Source organism: Pinus tabuliformis, chromosome 3_2 (genome assembly GCF_031772625.1).
Source record: "Pinus tabuliformis cultivar Carrire ecotype Pingquan chromosome 3_2, CPIR1, whole genome shotgun sequence".
Classification (NCBI taxonomy): Eukaryota; Viridiplantae; Streptophyta; class Pinopsida; order Pinales; family Pinaceae; genus Pinus; species Pinus tabuliformis.
The window spans coordinates 1277699126-1277726401 of NC_142302.1; positions in this window are offsets into that span (position 1 = coordinate 1277699126).

Genomic DNA, 27276 nt, shown 5'->3' on the forward strand with positions numbered 1-27276 from the left:
GATCCTGACACTTTTGCAGAAGCTTCAGGCCATCCACATTGGGAAGCAGCTATGAATGAAGAATATCATTCATTGATGACAAATGATACATGGGATCTTGTTCCTCTACCAAAGGGACGCAAACTTGTTAGATGTAAATGGGTTTACAGAACCAAGTATGGACCAGATGGGAAAGTTGATAAACATAAAGCTCGTCTCGTTGCTAAGGGCTTTTCACAGGTTGAAGGCATTGACTACACTGAAACCTTCTCCCCTGTTGCCAAAATGAACTCTATCCGCCTTGTTCTTTCCCTTGCTGCCTCTTTAAAATGGGAAGTCCATCAGATGGATGTTAAATCTGCCTTCTTGCATGGGGACTTGCAGGAAGAAATCTATATGGAACAACCCATTGGCTTCATACAAACAGACTCCAGCCTTGTTTGTCGACTTAAGAAATCCCTTTATGGCCTCAAGCAAGCTCCTCGGGCTTGGTATGCCAAAATGGATAGCTTTCTTTTAGAATCTGGCTTTTCTAGGTGTCATTCTGACAATACTGTCTACACCAAGAAAGTGGGCAACTCTCTTATCATCCTTGTTCTTTATGTTGATGATCTTATTCTTACTGGTAGTGATCCCAACCTTATAAACCATGTGAAGTCCAGCCTTAAAAAGAAATTTGAAATGACAGACTTAGGACACTTACACTATTTTCTCGGTCTTCAAGTCTTGCAATCCCAAGAGGGTATTTTCCTTTCCCAGTCCAAGTATGCTTGTGATATTCTTCGTCATTTTCACATGGAAGACTGTAAGCCAGCCCCTTCTCCCTTTCAGTCTGGAGTCAAACTTTCAGTCTCTTGTACTTCTCCTGAAGTTGATGCTACCTTATACCGTCAACTTGTCGGAAAACTCTTGTATTTAACCCATACTCGTCCTGATCTTTCCTTTGTTGTTGGCCTTGTTGCTCGTTTTATGCAAAACCCCCGTGAAAGTCATTGGAAAGCAGCTAAAAGAATACTTCGTTATGTTCGAGGTACAGTACAGTTTGGGATTCATTACAGTGCCAAAGCAGCTCCTCTGTTAGTTGGTTTCACTGATTCTGATTGGGCTGGTGACCCTGATGATCGGAAGTCTACTGCCGGTTATGTCTTCACTCTTGGTTCAGGACCTATTACATGGGCTTGTAAGAAACAGGCTGCCATTTCTCTTTCGTCAGCAGAAGCAGAGTATCGTGGTGCCGTGGAAGCTAGTAAGGAAGCCTTGTGGCTTCGTCAGATCCTATCAGAGTTTGGCTTTGAGCAGCAGCATCCAACCACACTTTGGTGTGATAATCAAAGTGCCATTCAGCTATGCAAAGATCCAGTCCAGCATCAGCGCAGCAAACACATTGAACTACACATGCACTTCATCAGAAAGCTCATTCATGACCATGTTCTTGAAGTGCAATATTGTCCAACAGATGATCAGGTTGCAGACATCTTCACAAAGGCTCTCACAGAGGCGAAGTTCACTAAACTTCGATATATGCTTGGAGTTCAGGAAGTTGTCACTAAGGGGGGATAGGCTCTAGTGCCTCCTTCCTTCTCCTATTGTGTCATATTTGTAAATCCTTCAATCCTATCCCAAGTTGTTCTTAAGGGGGGATGTTAGGATATTCCGACACATAGGATATAGTTAAGTTCAACTTGGTCTAGTATAGAGTTAGGTTAGAGTTAGGTAAAGTGTGTTTCTTTACCGTTGTACATTTTGTAACTTACAATCCGACGGTCACGATATGTAGTGATCCGACGGTTCACTCTCACCTCGGTATTACCGACACTTGATCCGTGGCTTGACACCCGATTGGTCCATGAGTTCTATTTAAAGCGCATGGAGGGTCATTGTTCGGGTAATCCGTGCATGAGAGAAGCTTATGTAAATTTTCATTCTTTGATTAATAAATTGCCTGTAGTACCCACGTTGGGACAGGCCGTGGACTGTTTCCCTCCTTGCACTCTGAGGGTTTTAACCACGTCAAAAATACTGGTGTATTGATTTGAGATCTGGTTGTGAGCGGTGTCCTTTTGGTATTCTTTCTGTGGAACTTACCCTATAAATTCCTACAATTTCGATATATAATAAATAAAATACTTCATTTCTTTTAGACTTTGCGGGGGGTAAAGAAAATAAGGGAGCTTTATTGAGGTTGAACCCCTACAGTGATTTTAGACCACGCATTGTGATAAAACTAATAAATAAGATTAAAACACAAGATGAGCTACAACAGGGATAATGGGGGATTTCTTTGTTTTGTCGGGATAAGGGGTAAATGTATTAGTTTCTATTAAAACTAAGGGTTGGGGGTATTTACATAGGGATTTAGTTAATATACAAGAAAAGGGTTATATCGTGATTTATATAATAAAGTTAATAACTAATATGAAATGTGATGGGCGGAGTGGGTTTTACCTAAGTAAAAAGGTAAAATGTATGCATTTCATGCACTTTATTTATATACACTCAATACTTAGGATTAAAGGCTTTTTGTGGGTTTTTGAGTGAAAAGGGATTCACGTGGGGGTTTTCACTTTTCCTAGGCAAATGGTGCTTAACCTTAGGAAAATGGGTTTTCTTAAGGTGATGAGGGGAAATGGATTGTGTGAAGGGGGAATGATTTTATGAAGAGGATTATAGCACTTGTGTCCATAAGTCATTAAACCGAGTGTCTGGTCCCACCAAAAGTCAGAGAAATGCTCTAAGCCTCTTTGACTTGTAGGATTAAAAGTACTAGAACATACTTGTAGATCAGAAATTAGTAAGTATAGGGGAAAAAAGAATAACGGGGAATTAATCGCATGAACTTGTAAACATTTATCTTTGCTTACATAATTGATCATACATGTTGAAATATGTATCTAAGCACGATGCATGTGTTTCAATCCAATTAACTTTTTAGTTCAGCAACCTTTCTTCTACTTACCCATTTCTTACCTCTAACATGTTTTCTTCAATTTTTTGCGTGCATTTAGGCTAGCAAACCCTTATTCTATCTTTTCTTTTATAAAGAAAACTATCTATTTCTAACCTTATATCATCCAAGGGCTCAGATTAAGCTTATGAGCTCCTTTTATTTTCTCTACCTATCTAATAATCTACTGAGATTAAATTGTTTGGTCAGATTTTATTCTCTAACTATAAACATAAAATTCAAAGCATGAAATAACCAAGATTAAACAGTTTGATTACCATGGATTGTGGCATGAATAAAAAGTTGCACATAATCATTATTAAGCATAAAAGTAAATAATAGTGGCATTTAGACTTGCACACTTTCATGGTCTATTTTGTTTTTGGGGTTCATATATTTTCATTTTTTTTATCTTTGACCTTCCCTTATTGTTTTTGTCCTTGATTTTTATTTTAGGACATACCCTCTTTACATTTTTTAATTTTTATAATATTGAAAACATTTGCAGAAAGCAAAGGTATGTACAATATTACAAGGCTTAACCTTAGTCATTCAAAATTATGACTCCTATTGGTATAGGAACCTAACACCTCTCTCTCTCTCTCTCTCTCTCTCTCTCTCTCTCTCTCTCCCTCTTCCCCTCTCTCTCTCCCTCCCTCCCCCTCTCTCTCTCGCTCTCCCCCTCTCCCCCTCTCCCTCTCTCTCTCTCTATCTCATACCCTCCCTCGTCTTATCCCTCACTCTCTCCCTCTCTCTCATACCCTCCCTCGTCTTATCCCTCACTCTCTCTCTCTCATACCCTCCCTCGTCTTAACCCTCTCTCTATCTCTCTCTCTCTCTCTCATACCCTCCCTCATCATATCCCTCTGTCTCCCATGACTCTCTCTCCCTATGTTCTCTCCCCTTCTATATACCCCCACCCCACCAAACATTTTCCCTACTATTACAGATCCCTTTGGGCACATCACTCCCAACTTACAGATCAATGCTTTAGGTCCCATCAAACCCTAATTCAGTTGTTACATGCCCTAAAGAAGTCAACCATTAGAATGCCTAGCTTCCCAAGAAGTTCTATGACTGAAATCATCCAAAAATTGTCTCTAAGAGGATCAGCACAGGTAGATACACTACCAAGGTGCGCTGCAATGCAGCCTAGTACACTACCAGGGTGCACTGCAGTGCAGCCCAGTACACTACCAGGGTGCATTGCAGTGCAGCCCAGTACACTACTAGGGTGCACTGCAGTGCAGCCCAGTACACTACCAGGGTGCGTTGGGCGAATTTGAGCGAAATTTCATTGGGGTTTGGGAATATTCTTATCCATTGGATGCATCTAGAAGCTTCCCAAGTTTATCTACTCCTTTGGGCTCAAAATTGGATGAGGGAGGAGTTAAGGAAAATCAATCCCTTTATCCCTTCCTCCATTGAACTAAATCCCAAGTTTGGGAGGGAATTCATTATCACCATTTATAGTATAAATTCCTTCATTCACCTATAAAAAGACCACTCATCTAAGTGATCAGGGGCTGGAAATCATTGAATTGTAGGGAGATAAGGAGTAAGCAAAAGTTTCAGGTAGGCTTCTTTACTGCCTTATTTAATCTATTGGTTATAGAAAAAGTAGAGAATTCTTTGCACTGTTGTTCTAGACTTAGCTACTAGTCTAGGGGTTTAAGCGTTTATCCATAGACACTAAAACTTCCCAAAACAAATTGGCGACTCCACTGGGGATCGAACCCAAAACCTAGTGGTAAAGTTAAGTTTCCCTATAGGTTATATGAAGGGAATCACCCCATTCACCTTTGTCCCTATCTGGATGAAGCCAAAAGGTGTTGGATAACTGCCCTGCTTCACCGCAGTGACTTCCATCTGGTTACAAGAGACTCTGTCTTTTCATCATGTTGGGGGCATGTAAACCAATCTCAAGCATAGTTTTTCATTTCAAGCTTGTGTAAACATGAAACTGAATCCAAGCATAGTTCCCTATGGTTGAAGCTTGTATAAAAATGAACCCATTTCCATTTTTAACGCTTGTGATTGTCATTCTATCAGCCTTTTCTATCAAATGAGCCTTGGTTGTTTCATTCCATCACCACCATATCTTTGGCCGATCATACACTTTCACTTGGTTGTTTTATCCTTTTTGAGGAATAGTTACAATGAGTGGTCTTATTAGCCAACTTCTTCACATAAATCAACATGTTTTGAGAAGTTTCAACATCACTGGAACCAGTTGCTATCCTAGATACCACTCGTTCCTCAAAATGAAGTCTTCTTTAAGCTCTTTTCAGACTCTCGAAATATGAAAAGATTGCCGAGTTCTTTGTCTTGTGTCAACCTCGTTAAAAAATGAAACCAAGGGATATGAGGATAGTTCTTTTACTGTGTCAACCTTGTTAAATAATGAAACAGGTCCACAAGGATAGTTCGTTGTCTTGTGTCAACCTCATTAAAAAATGAAACAAGGATATGAGGATAGTTATTTTACTATGTCAACCTCGTTAAAAAAATGAAACAAGTCCATGAGGACAGTTCCTTGTCTTGTGTCAACCTCGTTAAAAAATGAAACCAAGGATATGAGGATGGTTCTTTTACTGTGTCAACCTCATTAAAAAATAAAATAGATTCCGAGGATAGTTCCTTGTCTTGTGTCAACCTCGTTAAAAAATGAAACAAGTCTATGAGGATAGTTCCTTGTCTTGTGTCAACCTCGTTAAAAAATGAAACCAAGGATTCAGGGCATAGTTCTTTGTCTTGTGTCAAGCTCATTAAAAAATGAAACAAGGTCCCCTGGAGAAAAGTTCCAAGTCGAATCTTTGATTAGATCTCGTAAAATCTCAGTCGAATCTTTCACTTGATCTCGTAAAAGAACCTTCATTCCATCCACCTAATAGCCACGGGTAGTCTACTTAGGTGAATGTAATGAAGCTTGGGGGGCAAGCACCTAGTGGTAAAGTTAAGTTTCCCTGTAGGTTATGTGAAGGGAATCACCCCATTCACCTTTTGTCCCTATCTGGACGAAGCCAAAAGGTGTTGGATAACCGCCCTGCTTCACCGCAACGACTTCCATCTGGTTACAAGAGACTCTGTCTTTTCATCAAGCTGGGGGCATGTAAACCAATCTCAAGCATAGTTTTTCGTTTCAAGCTTGTGTAAACATGAAACTGAATCCAAGCATAGTTCCCTATGGTTGAAGCTTATATAAAAATGAACCCATTTCCATTTTAACCCTTGTGAATGCCATTCTATCAGATGAGCCTTGGTTGTTTCATTCCATCACCACCATCTCTTTCGCCGATCATACACTTTCACTTGGTTGGTTTATCCTTTATGAGGAATAGTTGCAATGAGTGGTCTTATTAGCCAGCTTCTTCACATAAATCAACATGTTTTGAGAATTTACAACATCACCGGAACCAGTTGTTATCCTAGACACCACTCGTTCCTCAAAATTGAGTCTTCTTTAAGCTCTTTTCAGACTCTCGAAATATGAAAAGATTGCCGAGCGCTTGTCCTTTCCAGCTCGTTAACGGATTGGAAACGATATCTCTCTTGTATTATTTTACGCTTTTTCAGACTTGAGAGATTAATTTACGAAAAAGAACTTGTGGAGTTTCCTTTTCATCCCTTTTCAAACTCTCTAAACATGAAAAGGACTAAGTTATCTTTGTCGTTAAACTCGTTAAAAACATCAAATAGCGACAAACTTGTCCATCTAGACAAGACCGAGTTTCACCTTCGCTAGACTCATTAAAGCATCAAATAGCGATGGATTCACCTGAAGGGTGAAATTATACAACAAGCATATGTTATCCTCCTCAAGCTTGATAAAAATAAAGAGGTACTGGTCAACAATGACTGGGGAAAACTGGAAAGAGGAGAAAACATTTTATGGTAGCAAGTCGCTCTTGAACATGACACTTTCACCTCATCACCGTGACTATGTGGGTTGGGTCATTCAGCTTGATGGTTATCACACCGTTGGTCTATCATACCATCCATTACTTTGTTTTGGGTCAATGCTACCAATTCATTTTAGTGTCACTGACATGTTCAAGAGAAGTCATTCAATTCAAACTTCATCCTTTGCAATACCGTAAACCTTCATTTTCATGACCGCCATTCCTGAACCTTGTGTCATCAGTCAAATTCTGTCTCCAAAATCATTACACTCATTTTGTGTCGTTGATGTGGGATACATCAAGGCCCTCCTATGACGAGTCGCTTCTTGTCGACATCAACTCATTATCCAAGAAGTTGACTTAGAAACACCCATTCAGTACCTTGAGGCTTGCATGCATCAATGGCAGGTTTCTCACTTTCAGCGATAGGCATACATCAATGGCCTTCGACCAAAAGACTTTTTATGGTGTTCGACATCAAATCACCCACTCACACCATGCAAAATGTACTGCAGTACCTTGAGGATCATTATCATTATCGGTGATTTATCTCACATCTGTTAACAGCTTACATCATCGGCTGGTAATCAGATGGTGTCTTCCCATGTTCGACATTAGATCATCTATTCACATGGTTATACTTGTACTTGAACTAAATATTGAACGAGATCGAAGACCCCGGATCTATTTTCATCCATCCGGGCTGCGATATTTTCAAGAGTACTAAATCAAATGTACAATGGCCTTACGTTCATGGTCATCTAATCATGGGTCTATATCTGTAGGAATATGAGTCTATATCTGTAGACAACTATCTAATTTATGTACATGTAATGAAAGTTTATATGTTGAACATGGGTATGCCTTCCCTCAGTAGTTCATGAGAAAAAATCAAAGTATCATGATATATGTATTGTAATTGATGTAGGTCGCCTTCCACTTCGAAACCTCTCCACATGGTAAAGCATGTCACTCGACATATATATTTTCGACTTCATGCTTTAGGGGGCAACTATTACAGATCCATTTGGGCACATCACTCCCATCTTATAGATCAATGCTTTGGGGCCCATCATACCCTAATTCAGTTGTTACATGCCCTAAAGAAGTCAACCATCAGAATGCCTAGTTTCCCAAGAAATTCTATGACTGAAATCATCCAAAAATTGTCTTTAAGAGGATCAGTGCAAGTATATACACTACCAGGTTGTGCTGCAGTGCAGCCCAATATACTACCAGGGTGCACTACAGTGCAGCCCAGTACACTACCAGGGAGCGCTAGGCGAATTTGAGCAAAATTTCATTGGGGTTTGGGAATATTCTTATCCATTGGATGCATCTGGAAGCTTCCCAAGTTTATCTACTCCTTTGAGCTTGAAATTGGATGAGGGAGGAGTTAAGGAAATTCAATCCCTTTATCCTTTCCTCCATGGAACTAAATCCCAAGTTTGGGAGGGCATTCATTATCACCATTAAAAAGACCACTCATCTCAAGGATCAGGGGCTAGAAATCATTGAATTATATGGAGATAAGGAGTAAGCGAAAGGTTCAGGTAGGCTTCTTTACTGTCTTATTTAATCTATTGGTTATAGAAAAAGTAGAGAATGCTTTGCACTGTTGTTCAAGACTTAGCTACTAGTCTAGGGGTTTAAGAGTTTATTCGTAGACACTAAAACTTCCCAAAATTCCTACTTCCCCCTTTCCAATAACATGTGGGTGTTCATGGATCATGTGTGTTCCTTGAGTGTTCTCTCTCTCTCTCTCATACCCTCCCTCATCTTATCCCTTTGTCTCTCATGACTCTCTCTCTCTCTCTATGTCCTCTCCCCTTCTACAGACCCCCACCCCACCAACTCTCTCTCTCTCTCTCTCTCTCTCTCTCTCTCTCTCTCTCTCTCTCTCTCTCTCTATGTCCTCTTCCCTTCTACAGACCCCCACCCCACCAAAGATTTTCCCTACTTCCCTAATATTATTAATTTAACATATATTGATGTAATACTAGCATATAAATTCTACATAATTGGAAAAAATAAAATGAGACTTAATTATGTGTAATGCCAAACAACATATTATTACTATTAATCTTGTAAGGTCACTATTATGAGTCTCATAAGGTATTCAATGAGTTACATGTTTAATTGTTTTTGGATTTTAGATAAAATTTAATTATGTGTAATGTTAAATAATATAATATATTATTAGTGTGGTAAGAACATTAGTTGATCAAGGGTGCTGTAATTTTTATCATAGTTTTTTTTTTAACATGTATTTTTAATGTTTCAATATAATTGGTCTAATTAAGAAAACTAGTTTTTTTCAATAAATGAATGTCTGATAACTTCATAGACTAGGGGAGAGATGTCTAATGTTGTGTAGGGACCAGTAATTGTTATAGTACTGGTCCCACCAAGCCACCAAAAATTGAGAGATGTGCAACCAATATTTAAACAAAAACAAATAACATTAACTGCAAATATCTTTTAATTTATTACTATTAATCTTGTAAGGTCCCTATTATGAGCCTTATAAGGTATTCAATGAGGTACATGCTTTATTGTTTTTGGATTTTAGATAAATTTTAATTATGTGTAATGTTAAATAACATAACATATTATTAGTGTGGTAAGAACATTAGTTGATCAAGGGTGTTATAATTTTTATCATCTTTTTTTTAAACATGTATTTTTAATGTTTCAATATAATTGATCTAATTAAAAAAAACTAATTTTTTTCAATAAATGAATGTCTGATAACTTCAGAGACTAGGGGAGAGATGTCTAATGTTGTGTAGGGACCAGTAATTGTTATAGTACTGGTCCCACCAAGCCACCAGAAATTTAGAGATGTGCAACCAATATTCAAACAAAAACAAATAGCATTAAGTGCAAATATCTTTTAATTTATTACTTTTAATCTTGTAAGGTCACTATTATGAGTCTCATAAGGTATTCAATGAAGTACATGTTTTATTGTTTTTGGATTTTAGATAAAATTTAATTATGTGTAATGTTAAATAATATAACATATTATTAGTGTGGTAAGAACATTAGTTGATCAAGGGTGTTGTAATTTTTATCATCTTTTTTTTTAACATGTATTTTTAATGTTTCAATTAATTGGTCTAATTAAAAAAACTAGTTTTTTTTTCAATAAATGAATGTCTGATAACTTCAGAGACTAGGGGAGAGATGTCTAATTTTGTGTAGGGACCAGTAATTGTTATAGTACTGGTCCCTCTCTCTCATGCCCTCCCTCATCTTATCCCTTTGTCTCCCATAACTCTCTCTCTCTATGTCCTCTCCCCTTCTATAAACCCCCACCCCACCAAACATTTTCCCTACTTCCCCCTTTCCAAGAGCATGTGGGTGTTCATGGAGCATGTGTGTTCCTTGAGTGTATTGTGTTAATAAAGCACATGAGAAATTCCATTTTTCTTAATACCTCTCTATATCTCTAGCTTTTATGTTATTTTTCTATAATTTAGATGAATCCATTGTCCATGAAGCTATAGACACAAATAGAGTCAATTGTGCATATTTTGAATATGCAATAAGAAAAAAAGTCAATATTGTTTACTACTTTTAATGTATTTTTTCCTTGACATATATGAGAATATTAAAATATATATCTATTTTATCTCTATTATACGTTTTTCTTTTGTCTTAACAATTTAAAAAAGAATTTCACAACTGTCTGGAAATCAAAATGCATTCCAAAGGTCAAACATTTCAATTGGACTCTCCTCAAAGGAAAGGTGCTTACCGCTGAAAATCTAAGGAAAAGAGGGATCTTGGGGCCATCAATATGCTGCTTCTGTCGCGCTGAGGAGGAGAGTAGCCATCATCTATTCTTCCACTGCCCCCTCGCTCAAAGTTGTTGCACTCAGATAGTCAGACCAATGAAAATTGAAGAGACTTTTGATCAGCTATCCTCCCTTCAAAAAAACTGGGTAAAGTGTTATCCTTTTCCTAAGAAAGGTAAAAACAATATCATCCGTATGTGGAAATGCATCCCAGCTACCCTTAGTTGGCAAATCTGGTTAGCTAGGAATAACTATATTTTTAATGACAAGAAGCCCAACCTTGTCCGCATATTGGCAAAAACAACAGCACTCATATCTGAAACAATAAGTGCAAACTTGTTCGCTCCTCCAGACCAATCAAGCTGGCACAAAGAAGAGATGGAATGGTATAACAAATTCAGCATCAATTATAGCAACAATCAACTAGCACACCCCAAAGCTAGCACGAGAAGAATACACTGGAAGCTCAGAGGCACAAGGGAAGAAGTAAGTCAATGGATCCTAGATCAGAATCGCCCTACTTTGCATTTCGACAGGGCCTCCAAAAATAACCCGGGGGAAGCTGGAGCAGGGGGGATCATAAAGGACAGCCAAGGCAAAACTCTGGTAAGCTACGAATGGGGATTGGGCCAAATATCCAACAACCTAGCAGAAGCTTACAGCCTCTACTTAGGCACCCTCATTCTGAACCGGCTGAGAATCAAGAATCCAATAATAGTGGGAGACTCGGCCATCGTCATTTCAGCTATGGTGGCGGGAACAGAATTTAAAAAAGAGGCCCTTAATAATGTAAAACTCAGGATTGAGGATAATGTCAAAGAAATGGGAGACACGACTTTCAAACATGTCCTAAGAGACAACAACACTGAAGCGGATCATTACACCACTAAGGCATCCAATAGACAGATCGGCCAAGTTAAAGAAAATAATCTCATATATGAAAAACCAATCCCGTAGTCGTCTTAGTTGCCTGTCAAACTCTCCGACCAGTCATACCAGAATCCATTCGACCTTTTGTCTTATCATTCCCCACCCTCGTTCTTGTGATCTCTGGCCAAAATCAGTCAAGTCGCACGCTGCATGCCAGGCTTTGAATTTCGATCCCCCCTTCTCCATGCCCACCTCTCATCATTTTTGGTCCGATCACAGGATCTCGATCTCCCAACTTTCTCGTGACTCTCCCATGCAGAATTTAGGTAGAAGTCTTTTCAAGATCTCCCTAGACTGTTGCAAAGATTTGAAGCCGGTGGCTTATCCTAGCCAAATCACTGAGCTCATGTCGCACTCTCGGCCCGCTCACCCTCCCACTCCGCTCTATATATTCATCAATCCTTCTCTCTACGAGCACATCAGAAACACGTCCCTTTTTTCGCAGGAGAGTGAAGGTTCTATATCCGGCAATCAGCTCAAGAAGTTCTGCATCAAGAGAGGCCGCCATCCGTTCAAATCTGTTGTGAGATCGTTCTCCAAAGCTCCTAGGGAAGTTAGCAATCTCCAAGATCGGAGTATCGCCTTCAGCTCGACTGCTTCTCTCCCCCACGACAGTTTGGTAAATCTCTGTCCCTGGTTCTCCATTTTAAGTGTGATTTCTCCCCTGCTCTGTTCCCTCTTCGTAGCATTTTCCCTCTTTCTTGCAGGTCTCCTTCCTCATCACCCCAGCTCCTTCTCCCTGTTCCCGCACTGCATCTCCCTCCCTATCAGTTCCCTAGAAATGGCAGAGATCCCGGAAAACAGAGAGCATGCTGAGGCTCCGGAAAATCGAGAGATGCCCGAGAATCCTCTGGATAGAGTGATTGCAAACAGCAACTGCTCGCTGTGTAAAGCCCATTGCTTTATGATTGCAAGGTTTTTCAAACATTTCAACGAGCTCAAAGAGGACTTTCAGGCTGACAGCAGATCAAAGAGAAAGAAACTAGAAAAACACAAGGCAGAGATAGAAAGCCTAAAGGAAAAATGCAAACACATGGAGGAGGAAATCGCCCACATCAAATCCATCACTCAGAGTATGCAAGCTGAGACTTCAACCAGAGCAAGCGTCAAGAAAGAACCCTAGATTGATGCCTCTCTCAATCAGCTCTAGTAATCTAACTAATGACTAGCAAATTTTGTCTTCTCGCAGGTCTGTTTGTAAGGCTATATAGCCGTTTTCTTTTCCAATCTACACTACTCAAGTTTGTCTATAAGAATTCAGGGTCTGCGAACCCATTTTGGACTTCTATTTATCTATTTCCATCCTCTTATGTAACCGGACTTGGCTCCAAGCAGTTTTATAATATATAAGTACCCGATCATGTTAAAAAAAAAAACAATTTAAAAAAGAATGATACAATTCATCAACAAACATTGAGACCTACAATCTAAAAAAAATAAATTGATAATGTTAAGACCCTTTTGCATAGCATTAATGGAAGGGTCTTTAGTTTCAATGATACACATACATATAAAATTAAGAGTATCAATTTTGAAAAAAATAGTTATGCACAAGAACAAATTCTCTACAATTCTACATTGTTGTGAAATTCCATCATTTAAGTACTCAAGATTAGCGCTAACTAAAACATATGCAATGTGTTGCATGAAAAATAAGATACCACTATTAAGAAAGCTCAAATCTCACATAGTTATACATGATATCTATAATTTAAAATGATATATTTGGAAAGCGAATTCATTTTCCTACATTCAATATTTCCACTCCATATTCAAATTCGTTTTGTAAGTATATTGAATCATTCCTCCAAGTTAGCATATTGTTTCTCCATGTTTTGATTGCCTTTGATGCATCATGAGATATCAGCATTAACTTGAAGCCACCCTTGTCCACTTTATCCTTTAATAGATTTATCCATCGTTATTATTATTTTTTAATGGATTTGTTCATTTAATTTTTTTATTAACATACACTTATGTTATTTACATGTAATATTATCAATCAATCTAATATTTTAAAATTTTAAAAGTGTTTATGTTTATCTTGAAATTTTGAAAATGATTGTATTTATCTTTGTTTGACTAGAGCACAAGAGAATCAAATATGTAGTGTCAAACATCAAAACATCATTATCATGCATATCCTAAGCAAGATTCACATGACGGGGAAAATAAGTAACTTAAATGTAAAATGACTAAAATATATCTATTCTTTTTAGAGGTGCTTACATTATTCTTTAGTTTACATGCACTCATTTTGTTCACATACAATATTTATTAATCAATTTTATTTGTTGAAAATATTTATATTTATCTTGCATGTGATTGGTAGGAAAACCTCACTAATATATAATCTCAAATAATACAACATCAATATCCTTAGTTTTACATTGAATCGAAGAGAAAATCACCACCAATAGTCATTGATAATGTTGTACATTAAGGAAAAAAATAGAACAACGTCACCATGGACCTTCTCACATTAACAAGAAAATATAAATTACTAAGTGATTAAGTGGATATTTAAGTGATTAAAAGATGTCTAATTTTTTGTAAAAGTCATTCTACATTATTCTTTTGTCCACGTGCACACATTTTTTTTACATGCAATATTTATCAACCAATCTCATATTTTGAAAGTTTACATTTGTCTTGCATATTATTGGAAGAGTGGATAACCACTCATGTATAATGTCAAACAATACAGTATCACTACTCTTAGTTTCGCGATGAATTGAAGAGGAAAACACCACTACTAGTACTAAATCTTAGATCATGTCAAATGTTAGGTTCCTATACCAATAAGAGTCATAATTTTTTAATGTCTGAGATTAAACCTATAATATGTACATACCTTTGCTTTCTGAAAATGTTTTCTGTATTCAAAAAAAATAAAAAAATATAAAGAGGGTATGTCCCAAAAGAATAATCAAAGGAAAAAAAGAACAAAAAGGTTAAAAAAAGATGAAAAATATGAACCCCAAGAAAAGAAAAAAGACCATGAAAGTGAGCAAGCCAAAATGCCACTACTATTTACTTTTTGTGTATAATAAATGATTGTGTGCAGTATGTAATCTTTGCCACAATCCATGATAGTCAAAATGTTTAAATTTGGCTATTTCATGTTTTAAATTTCATGTCTATAGATAGAGAATAAAAACCTGACCAAACTATTTAATCTTCGAAGACAATTAGATAGGTAAAGTAAATAAAAGGAGCTAAATTGTTTAATATGAGCCCTTCGATGTAATAAGGTTAGATTTAGTTAGTTTACTATTGTAAAAGAAAAAGAAAAATATTTGATAAGGGTTTTCTAGCTCAAATGCATCCTAATAAAGTGAAGAAAAAATGGTAGGATGAGTAGATGGGTAAGTAGAAGAAAGGTTGCAAAAATATGATGATTGATTAGACAAAAGCATATTTATCATTCTCATCATAAAGGTCCCAGATATCAATGAACAATAAAGTATGCAAATGATTTACAAAGTCAGTTAATTAACTTCCCCATTCATTTTACCCATTTCCTTTACTAATTTCCCATTATAAAGTTCTAAGTACTTAAAAACCCTAAGTCAAAGAGGCTCAGAGCATTTCTCTAACTTTTGGAGGGACTAGACCCTCGGCTCAATGATTTAGGGATAATAAGTACTAAAACCCCCTCATAAAAATTCATCCCCCCCTTCAGTTCATTCATTTTCCCTAATAATACTCCTTTCCTAAGGTTGAAATACTTTTACCTAGGAAAAGTATTTATCCCCCCACATAAATCATTTTCATATCAAAAACCCACAAAAACACCTTATCCTAAGTATTTATGTTAATATTGGAAAAGCATTCAAAAATGAAAAAGCATTTACTTAAGGGTATTGTGCCCCTTTCTGCTCATTTTATTAATTACTAATTTTTATTTATTAAATCCCGATAAAAACCCATTTCCCTGTATATATTTAACTCCTACATATAAATTAACCCCACCCTAGTTTAATTATATAAACTATGATTTTCTACCCAAACCCCGACAAACCCACTAACTAATCAATCTGCGATTAAGTTAGGCAAAAACCCAATTAATCCCTCCACTAATGACCGTGGCGCCTTAACCTTGCTTTAATCCCTAATTAATCCAAAAATCGCCGCACTTAAGCGCCTGTCGGGCCCCCCACTACCCTCCGTGCAACTCCCCCACTCGATCACCATACGGTCACTTCCCTCCACATCTGACGGCCCTTATCCATTTCGAGCAGGCCCGACGTCCGAACAATACCCACCTAAAAAAAGTTGTTTTCCACCGGGCCCCCGATGCTACGTGTCGTTCAACGTATGGAATTAGGCGGCCTCCCCCCAATACCACCGAGTGCCCAAAAGCGATGCGATGGATACCATTTACCGCCCACCACTATACGCCAAAATGGTTACTATTCACCCTGCTACACAACAAAATAACCACTATTCACCCGTACCCGCCAAAATTGACTTTCGCGCATAAAGCCAAAAAAACCCTAAATCATTTGTTTTTATCTTTTTTCAACTGTAAACCTTCATGCACGCACCTGTGAACGTCGAAGCTATCAACCTATGTCCAATTGCACCCTAAAGACGCCACAGAGCACCCAGTTTGCTTTCCAGCCTACTTAGAGCCTTTTCAACCATTCGTAGTTGCCAGTCTCCCTGTTTAGAGCCAGTTCTCCTTAATTCCAGGTATTTAAGCCATAATTCACTGGAAAACCCTATCAATTTCAGAACCAGTTACTGAGTTTTCTTAGTTAAGGTAAAAAATTAATTAAAGAAACTCTAGCAACTCAAACCTACTCTGTATTGAACCACCATTGCCCTAAAAGACTGAAAAATCACCTCCCCCATTCTCAAATCCACAAGAACTAAGAATGGCTGCCCTAATTGCCATGGATGTGAGACCTATTTCCACTCCTCATCTAGACCTAGACCATCTCCCCTGGCTGATAAGGATTTCCAGATAAAGGACACCTCTGTCCATGAATCCCCTCTCAAACTATACTACCAATACAGAGACCAATACCTGAACCATGCTGATAAAATTGGTTTTTGGGAGTCCAATTTGCCCAAATACCAATTCCCAGAAGTTACATTTTCCCATAAATTGTTCATTACTACCATGCAAATTATATCCCCAGTCAAAGAGTAGTGATGTCCCCTAACCAGACCATACTTTTCACCATCACTTCTAAATCTATCAATGAGATTCTACAAATCCAGCCTGGCCAAAACTTGACTCCTCTCTCCATTGGAGATCTATTGGACTTATTTCCCAAGCTCAACCCTACAAGATTAGCCCAAATAATCCAAACCTTCATCTTAGAAGAGAAGAATACCCCCAAAGATCCTCCTCCATATGTGTATACCATATTTTCCCCATTTGGCTAGGACATTGTAGCAATGATATCCAGTGTCCTAGGTTATACCACCAATGAGTATATAGATGAAATCATCCTGGCTTTCATGTCCATCTTCACTCCAGGACAGCCTCCTGCTGTCATTTATGATTATGCCAAGTTTATAGCCGATAGAATGCATGACCAGTTCCTTAGGATGAGTAATGAGCGAGTCTTCAAGTACTCCTCTATTTTGTATCACCTTTTTCTATACTACCAAGCAGATAAGTTCCCATTTACTCTCCAAAAGCTTGACACAAAAGGTCACCCTAGATCAGTAATTTTTTGGACTCCATTGATCCATAAATATCACTCTCCATATTCATATGCAGACTTCATAGACCTATTTGTACATCCCATTGTGACAATGCTGATAGGAAGCCCTCCTCCAAGAATCAGTTCAGATATAAAGAGGATCCTGCAACTCTCAAAACAATCCAAAGTAGGGGATTGGTACTTGTACCAAAACCACACTGAGATTAGGATTTATGACTGTGAGCTAGACCCATACAAACTACCTAAATACCTCCTAATGAGGTTATTTGCTCTAGATTACTACAGACATATAATAAATTTAGATGAGGTACACTTTGTTAAAGCCAAAAAGAAAGCCCAGCTCAAGATCAAAGACCAATTAGGTCCCTTTATTTGTAATAGCAGAGAAGCTAGAAAGGAGGCAGACCTAATCCTTCAAAGATTAAAACTAAAACAGAGCTTCATATGGAGATATGATCCCTTGGATTTCATCTGCAAAAGAAGGCAGAAAAACAAGATGGCTCCTTATATCCATCACCGCATCCCTGAGATAGAAAAGTATGCCAACCAATTGCAATGGGTGGAAAACACTTTAGAGGACAGGGATAGTACTGAAGTTGCTGTGGAAAACACATTAATTGATCTAGAGAAACAACTTGATGAGGGTTCTTTCCTACAGGTGCCAGAAGAATCACAGGTACTAGAAGAATCATAGGTGCCAGAGGGATCAGAAGTGCCAGATCAAACAGACATACCAGAGAAATCAGATAGACCAGAAACCACCATGAGTACCCCTCCAGTTCTACAGACTCCTCTAAATGAGGAGAAAAGCCTCAAGAGAAACAGGGAAGGGGCCACTACTTCAGAAAGAGCAACATCACAAGCCTATGCAAAGACAAGTCAGGCTAAGAGACAAAGAGTGAATCTTGTCTCTGAATAGGAATATACAGAGGAGACAACTGAGGTTACAAGCACAGAAAGAGATGGGAGCAAGCATGCCACTCCATCTAGAGGCATCCTAGAACCTTCCACATCACACACTCAGATGTTGGAAAGGCAGCAAAGTGTTGAGGTATCCTCTTTCAGAATGCCAGCAGATAAAGACCAAGATATCAAGGAGAGATACAAAGAAATAAAGGCTAGAAATGAGAGGCTGAAAGCCCAAACCTATGCATAGTATCTAAAGATGACCCCTACCAATCAAACAAGGCTTATGTTAGCCTTTGATGTCAAATAGGGGAAGATGCAAATGACCTTCATCAAGCCGACCACTCAGCAGCCAAGGACAACAATAGATTTTAAAAGGGTGGATTTTGAAGTACTGGCAAGGGATATTCATCCCATTGACCAGATTGAGCTGCATAAGCAAACAGGTGAGATGATTTATTCTACATTGACAAGGAAAGCCATAGCAGCCCACCAATTGCAGAACTCTTTAAACAATATGTCAGCTCAGTTTCAGTTGGAGAAGGCCTCCTCACAGGCCAAAGATACAAGAATCAAGTCCTTAGAGGACTTAGTGATAGAATTGGGACATGATCCCAAGGATGTGAAAGCAACAGAGCAACTAATTAAAAAGAAGAATGATGAAATTGTTGCATTGAAGAAGCAGCTCAAAATACCCCAGTTGCATCACCCTCAAACAATGGAAGTCCTAGAAGCACAACAAGGACTTGAAGAGCTTATGGACATATTCCTAAAGCTAAATGATCATCTCAAAGAAATAGAAAAGGAGTTGGACACTTTGATTCAGTCCAAGCAAAGTGACCTGGCCACAACTTCAAGAGATGTCATCCCCATAGTATCAACAGCAGTTCCTTCCACAATGGCAGCATCATTGGCACCTACAACTCCACCGTTAGACCCCTATACTACTAGTGTAACCCCTTATTGTTATTAGTACAACCCCCTTATTATATCGTTGTGCCCATGTAGTCCCCATATTGTTATTATTGTGCCCCATAGAAGCCCACTATTGTTATTATTGCGCCCTTACATTATTATTGTTATGTCTGCTCTGAGTATATTATGACCCCTTAAACTCCTATATATAGAAAGGAGGTCTTGTCATTTGTATCATCCAAGAATTGTTTATTTGTGTAATTTAAAGGAGGTTGCCCCCTCGAAGAGGCTAGATTCTAAGGCGTTCAACTATCTTTTCTATCTTTCTATGAGTTGGTTTCATAACATTTGTTATTAGAGATTTTGAATTCTAGGGTTTCGCTACTCCAAATAGGTCATCATGGCATTTTCGCTATAACTTTTTTTCTATGACATTTCAGAAGCAAAAAAAAAAAAAAAAAAAAAAACCCATTTGAGATGAAATTGCATTGAACCTCAGGTCCTAATTTCAGAGCTTTTTGTGCTATATTTGCTGAGATATGATCTGAGGAATTTTGTCTTTTTGCAGACTCCTGAATTACATTCCAAACAGGTGACCTGGGGAAAATCATCATAACTTTTGTTTTGAGGATCAGATTCAAATTTCGTAAGAAGTTACAGAAAGAGGACGGATTGTAGTTGCCTTTGTATCTTTTTCTGATCCTAAGATCAAAACAGTGACACGTGGAACTTCATACAAGTTTGCTCTTCTGAAAAGGTATATAATCAGGTCATCTTGGAAGATTGTGCATAACTCTTTCTTGGAGAATCCAATTTTGATTAGACTAGTGGCATTGGAAATAGGACACAGAGGGCTACTGTAGGTCGCAATTTTAGAACTGGAAGAGCCGAAATTACAGAGTTATAGTCATTTCAAGATCGAGCTCCTAAAATCAAGAAAAGGCGATATGAGGAAGTTTGATGGCAAGGATCCAGTAAATTTGGGGATGGATAAATAGTTTGATCTACATGGTGTACCACTATTACAAAAGGTATGTATTGCATCTAATTATTTAGAACCGAATCAATTTTTATGGTATAAAGGGATTTGTTCACGTAAACCACTTGTCACGTGGTCAATTTTCATGGAGGAAATGATAGCACATTATGAGGATACAAAGAGAAACTCCTTCTTTAGCCAATTGATAAATCTCAAACAAAAGGCTTTAATGGAAGAGCACATTGAAGACTTTCAAAAATTGAATAGAAGGGTAAATTATATTCCAGAGAAGCAAATGATTGATGTCTTCATAGGGACTTTAAAGGATAACGTTCAACATGAGGTTCGTTTTTGGGAACCTGATTCATTGGAGGAGGCATTCGAGTTGGCAAGAAAAAATTGAAGCAAAATTATGAAAACAAGGAATACCACCACTCATGACTATAATTATGGAAGTGTTTCTTCTCCTAGCCTTCCACAACCTACAAGGCTTACACCACAACAATTGGAAGAAAAAAGAGAAAAAGGGCTTTGTTACAATTGTGATAGAAAATGCACTAAAGGTCATAAGTGTGCTAATAGGAAATTATTTTACATAGAGTATGAAGAGGAGGAAGAAAAGGATCAAGAAACATCAAAAGAAGAGGATATACGCCAGGACCCAACCCCAGAGAAAGAAGAAATGAATCTGACCATATCTTGTAAAGCATTGGCAAGAATTACCACTCAAACTCTCAAGATAGAAGGACATATCAAGAAGAAAAAGGTTCAAGAAGTGAAAGATCACATCAAGAAAGAAGAAATGAACCCAACCATATCTTGTAATGCATTGGTCGAAATTACTACTCAAACTATCAAGATAGAAGGACATATCAAGAAGAAAAATGTTCAAGAAGTGAAAGATCACTTCGAGCATCAAGAAATGAATCCGACCATATCTTGTAAAGCATTGGAAGAAATTACCACTCCTCAAACTCTCAAGATAGAAGGAAATATCAAGAAGAAAAAGGTTCAAGCAGTGAAAGATCACATCGAGCATCAACAACAATTTCTCCAACTTTTAAAGGATAACGCCACTTTGGTGTAGAATCGAATGAAAAAACAGGTAGATCAACATCGCAGTGAAAAATGTTTTGATGTAGGTGATTGGGTATTTTTATGGTTACATCTCAAGCAAGCTATTTATGAGAAGGAAATGTTGGCAATACTACATGCACTTAAGAAATGGCGGCCTTACCCAATGGGAAGACACTTGAAGGTAAAAATGTATCATGATAGTCTTAAATACTTTTTAGAACAAATATTATCTTCAGAAGAACAGAAAAACTGGGTCACAAATATGTTGGGTTATGACTTTGACACCATCTATAGAAAAGGGAAGAAAATTTTTGTTGTAGATGCACTCTCAAGAAAGGATGAGGATGTGGAAGCATTGTTTTGTGCTATTTCTATTATCCAACCAGATTGGATAAACAAAGCAAGGGATGAATGGAAGAAGGACAAATAAGTGTGGCCACTCATTCAAAAGTTGCAGAATATCCCAATTCAAACAATATTGCCAGAACTTGAAGAGGAAGAAAAAATCATATTGGAACCTGGAGCAGTCACAGAAACAAGAACCCAACAACTACGAAATCGATCAATTTAAGAGTATCTCATCAAGTGGAAGAACTTACCTGCTGAAGATTCCACATGGCAGGACAAGAATTTTATACAAAAACATCAAGAACTACTCAAGCTTGAGGACAACACTTTTTGAAGGAGAGGGGCATGTTAGGCCCCTATACTAATAGTGTAACCCCTTATTGTTATTAGTACAACCCCCTTATTATATTTTTGTGCCCATGTAATCCCCATATTTTTATTATTGTGCCTTATAGAAGCCCACTATTGTTATTATTGTGCCCTTACATTATTATTGTTATGTCGGCTCTGAGTATAATATGACCCCTTAAACTCCTATATATAGAAAGGAGGTCTTTTCATTTGTATCATCCAAGAATTGCTTATTTGTGTAATTTAAAGGAGGTTGCCCCCTCGAAGAGGCTAGATTCTAAGGCGTTCAACTATCTTTTCTATCTTTCTATGATTTGGTTTCATAACATCCACCTCCCACAGCACTGCCAATTACAACTGAGTCCACTACAGCAGCAGGTACATCGACTGAGAAAACAGCAAAACTAGTAAAAGCTATGGAGGAGATGACCATCCAAGCTATAGATCTTAAAAGATTAAAGGAGAAAGTGGCAAGTTTGGAAACTGATTGCAAATTTTCCCAAATTCAACAAAGAGAAGAAACACAGAAAGCCCAAAGAATGGGTGAGAAAATCAAAGTCCTAGAAAAATATTTGACACTGCAGAAGCCATTAGGACAGACTAAAGAGATGCTCTGGGCCAATATCATTGACTCTGTCAATGATATTTGGCCATCAATCCAAGTTATATTTGAGCAAACTGAATTGGTGAAGGTAGCCACTGAAGCCATCCAGAAAGTAAGGGAAGAATTAGGAGACAAACCTGAGGATGCAAATCGACTCATCCACCTCCTGAACAGTAAGAACAGATATGAGCTCCATGAGCTTGGCATAGAGGATAGGACTAAAGCCATCCTAGAGATTAAAAAGGTTCTTTCCAAAAGAAACCTCATGCTCAACTTAGAAGAGAAGTGCCACAACATGCAGGTAGCCATTGACAGGTTTATGGCTAAATTTCAAATTTTGAGGGACAAAGGCCTTCCCAATCCTATGGTCATCAATGATAAACTCATGACCCAATTGGACTATAGTGATAGACTCAAGAGATTGGCCAAGGAACAAGCCAGCTCTTCAGGCATTAAAGCCCTGCCAACTGGGAAAGTATTGTATGATACATTGGAGAACCTATTTTTCCTAGAACATGAGGTGAAACATTTGTTTCTCACCAAGCCCAATTTTGCAAAATACATAGAGGTAGACGAAATTTACAGAAGAATGATGAAATTGAGATTGCCTGAGGCAGAATGGTGGGAAAAAATGACAAATTTACTATGAAAGAGTTTTACATCAGAAAGTTACTACAGTAAATCTGAAGGCAACCAGGTGAAACAGGTAAAAGACATATCAGCAAGTTCAAAGAGTAACATAGTCAAAGATTATCAATGAAAGATCAAAGTAAAGAAGATTCCAGTGTAGAAATACCACAACTATCGGCCAGCTTAAAGGGCTCAAAACTCAATAGAAATAGCCAGCAACACCACAATAAAAGGGGCAGCAATAAAAAGTTGTACATTTGTCTCTATCTTCATGCATGAAGATATTTTATTCCCTAAATTAAATCTCAAACTGTTATGAGATATTTTGTAATTATTTTTTGTATAAATACTTCACATTTTGAAGTATGTAGGGTTAATTCCAAGACATTTCTATATACTTTTCTCTTAAATCAAAGTTCTATTGTATCAATGATTGGATTGGCTTGATGGATCAAGGAATAAAGATCAGATATTTTACAGGATTCTTGTGTAAAGCAAAATACAAATAAGTATTCTTCCATGTTCAATGTTGTTTTTCCTTATGTTTTTTCCATAATCTTATTTGTTTCTCTAAAATCTAAATGTATAACAAGGAATGATATTTCAAAAATTGCTTGAATGCACTCTGTCTTGACTGTTTTACATTCTGAATGTTTTCTCCTAAACTATCTTAGCTAGGGAATTCTTAGCTGCTCCTTAGCTTCTGTAGTTTCTCCTCTGGTCTATAGCAAAGGATTCTTAATTTCCCTTTGCTCATGATCATCCTCTGTTCTTCATTCTGATCTCGGTCCAAGGATTCTTAAGTGCCCTTTCACCCTGGTTAGAATTACTTCACCCATTAGGCATGAAGATTTGCATTTTGTTTTTCTAGCCTGCCCTATGAACATTCCCTTTAAAAATCTGATCTAGTTATGCTATCCATTTGTTGACTCCATAGCCCAATGGCTTGAAGACCTAGCTCTATCCATCTGCTCCAAGAATTCCACCACCCAACCTTCAATTCAAAACAAAACCCCATGAACACTAAGAACTAGCCTAAATCCCATAAAACAAAGCTAAATTATAAAGAGAGAGCCCTCTCTATACTTAGGTTGGCAAGAGCCTAAGCCTAAAAGATTGGTTTGTGGTTACCTCGGATGCTTCCTTCTTTTGATAACTTCTAGGGAAAACTCCTGAGTGATAACATCACACATTAAATACAAAAACACAACACCATCACCATTGGTCTTCTTACATTGATGAGAATATATAAATAACTAAAGTGATTAAGTGGATATATAATTTATTAAAATATATCTTATCTTTTGTAAGTTCTTACCAACATTATTCTTTAGTCTACATGCACTTACTTTGTTCACATATAATCTTTATCAATCAATCTCATCTTTTAAATGTGGTTACATTTATCTTGCATATGATTGGAGGAGGAGAGACCCACTCATGTGTAATGTCAAACAATACAACATCACTACCCCTAGTTTTAGGTTGAATTGAAGAGAAAAACATCGCTAGTAATAGTCATAGATAATGTCTTACATTAAATCTAAAAACACAACACCATCACCATTGGTCTTCTTACATTGATGAAAATATATAAATAATTGCAAAGCGATTAAGTGGATATCTAACTGATTAAATGATATATAATCTTTGTAAGTTCTTGCCTACATTATTGTTTAGTCCACATGCACTCACTTTGTTCACATACAATTTTATCGGTCAATCTTATCTTTTAAAAATGTTTATGTTTATCTTACATATGATTGGAGGAGGTAAAATTCACTAATGTATAATGTCAAACAATAGAACATCATTATCCTTAGTTTTACATTGAATTGAAGAGAAAAACACCACTATTAATAGTCTTTAATAATGTCTTACATCAAAGAGAAAATTACAACTCCATCACCATGGGTTTTCTCACATTAATGGGAAAATATAAACTACTATGTGATTACTTAGGATAATATCTAATCTTTTGTAAGTGCTTGTCTACATTATTACTTAGTCCAGATGTACTCACTTTGTTTAGTACAAGCTATATCAATCAATCTCATCTTTTAAAAGTGTTTGCATTTATCTTGCATATGATTGGAGGAGTGGGGACCCACACATGTGTAATATCAAACAATACAAAATCACTACTCTTGGTTTTATGTTGAATTGAATTTGATGTGTTACATTAAATACAAAAACATAACATTATCACCATTTGTCTTCTTACATTAATGGGAAAATATAAATATGTATAAAGTGATTAAGTGAATATCTAATTTTTTTGTAGGTGCTTACCTACATTATTCTTTAGTCCACATTTATTCACATACAATATTATTAATAAATCTTATCTTTTAAAAATACTTATATTATCTTTCATATGATTAGAGTAGGGAAAACTGACTAATATATAATGTCACACTATCAATGTCATTATCCTTACTTTTAGATAAAAACACTACTATCCGTGTTCATATATAATGTTTTACATTAAATATAAAAACACAACACCATCACCATTAGTCTTCTTACATTGATGGGATATATAAATGAGTATAAATTGATTAAGTAGATATCTATTCTATTAAAAAATATCTAATATTTTCTAAGTTCTTACCTACATTATTCTTTAGTCCACATGCACTTACTTTGTTCACATACAATCTTATCAATCAATGCTACCTTTTAAAAATAGTTATACTTATCTTGCATATGATTGAAGGAGGGATAACTCACTAATGTATAATGGCAAACAATACAAGATTATTATCCTTAGTTTTATATTGAATGGAAGAGAAAAATACTATTAGCAATAATCTTTAATAATGTCTTCAATTAAAGATAAAAGTAAAATATCATCACCATGTGTCTTCTCAAATTAATGTGAAAGTATAAATTATTAAGTGATTCAGTCGATATCTGATCTTTTGTAAGTTCTTTCCTACATTATTATTTAGTCCACATGCACGCACTTTGTTCACATACAATATTTATCAACCAATCCCATTTTTCAAATGTGGTTACATTTATCTTACATATGATTGGAGGAGGAGAAACCCACTATGCGTAATGTCAAACAATACAACATCATTATTCCTAATTTTAGATTGAATTGAAAAGAAAAACACCATTAATAATAGTCATAGATAATGTCTTACATTAAATCTAAAAACACAACACCATCACCATTGGTCTTCTTACACGGGTGAGAATATATAAGTAAGTACAAAGTGATTAAGTAAATATGTAATTGATTAAAATATATCTAATATTTTGTAAATGTTTGCCTATATTATTCTTTATTCCACATTAATTTACTTTGTTCACATACAATATTATAAATCAAGCTTATCTTATACAAATATAAATATCAAGCTTATCTTATACAAATATTTATATTTATCTTGTATATGATTAGAAGAGAAAAAACTCACTAATGTATAATGTCAAACAATATAACATCATTATCTAATTTTACACTGAATTGTAAAGAGAAATAATACTAGTAATAGTAAGTGTAAGTATAACCACAGCACCATGGGTCTTCCCACATTAATGGGAAAATATAAATTATTAAATAATTAAGTGTATTTAATCTTTGTAAGTGGTTGTTTACGTTATTATCTAATCCACATGTTTTTACTTTGTTTATATACAATCATTATCAATCAATCTCATATTTTAAAAGTGTATACATTTATTTTACATATAATTAAAAAGAAGACCCACTTATATATAATTTCAAAAAAATACAACATCATTACTCTTAGTTTTATATTGAATTGAATTTAATGAGTTACATTAATACAAAACCACAACACTATCACCATTAGTTTTCTTAAGTTAATGAGAAAATACAAATAAATAAGTATAAAGTTATTAAATAGATATCTTAATAAATATCTAATATTTTATAAATACTTGCTTACTTTAGTCTACTTACACTTATTTTATTCAAATACAATATTATCATTCAATTTTATCTTTTTAAAAGTATTTACATTTATTTTGCATATTCACATACAATATTATCTTTTAAGTGTTTACATTTATTTTGAATACAATGGGAGGAAAGGAGGCTCACTCATGTGTAATGTCCAATAATATAATAGTATCACTCCTACTATTAGTCCTTACCACTAATGAGTCTAATAAGGGATTGAATTACCACTATTATGTGTCAAATGAAAAATTGTACGTGGAATCAATGCAGGTACAAGGCATTCT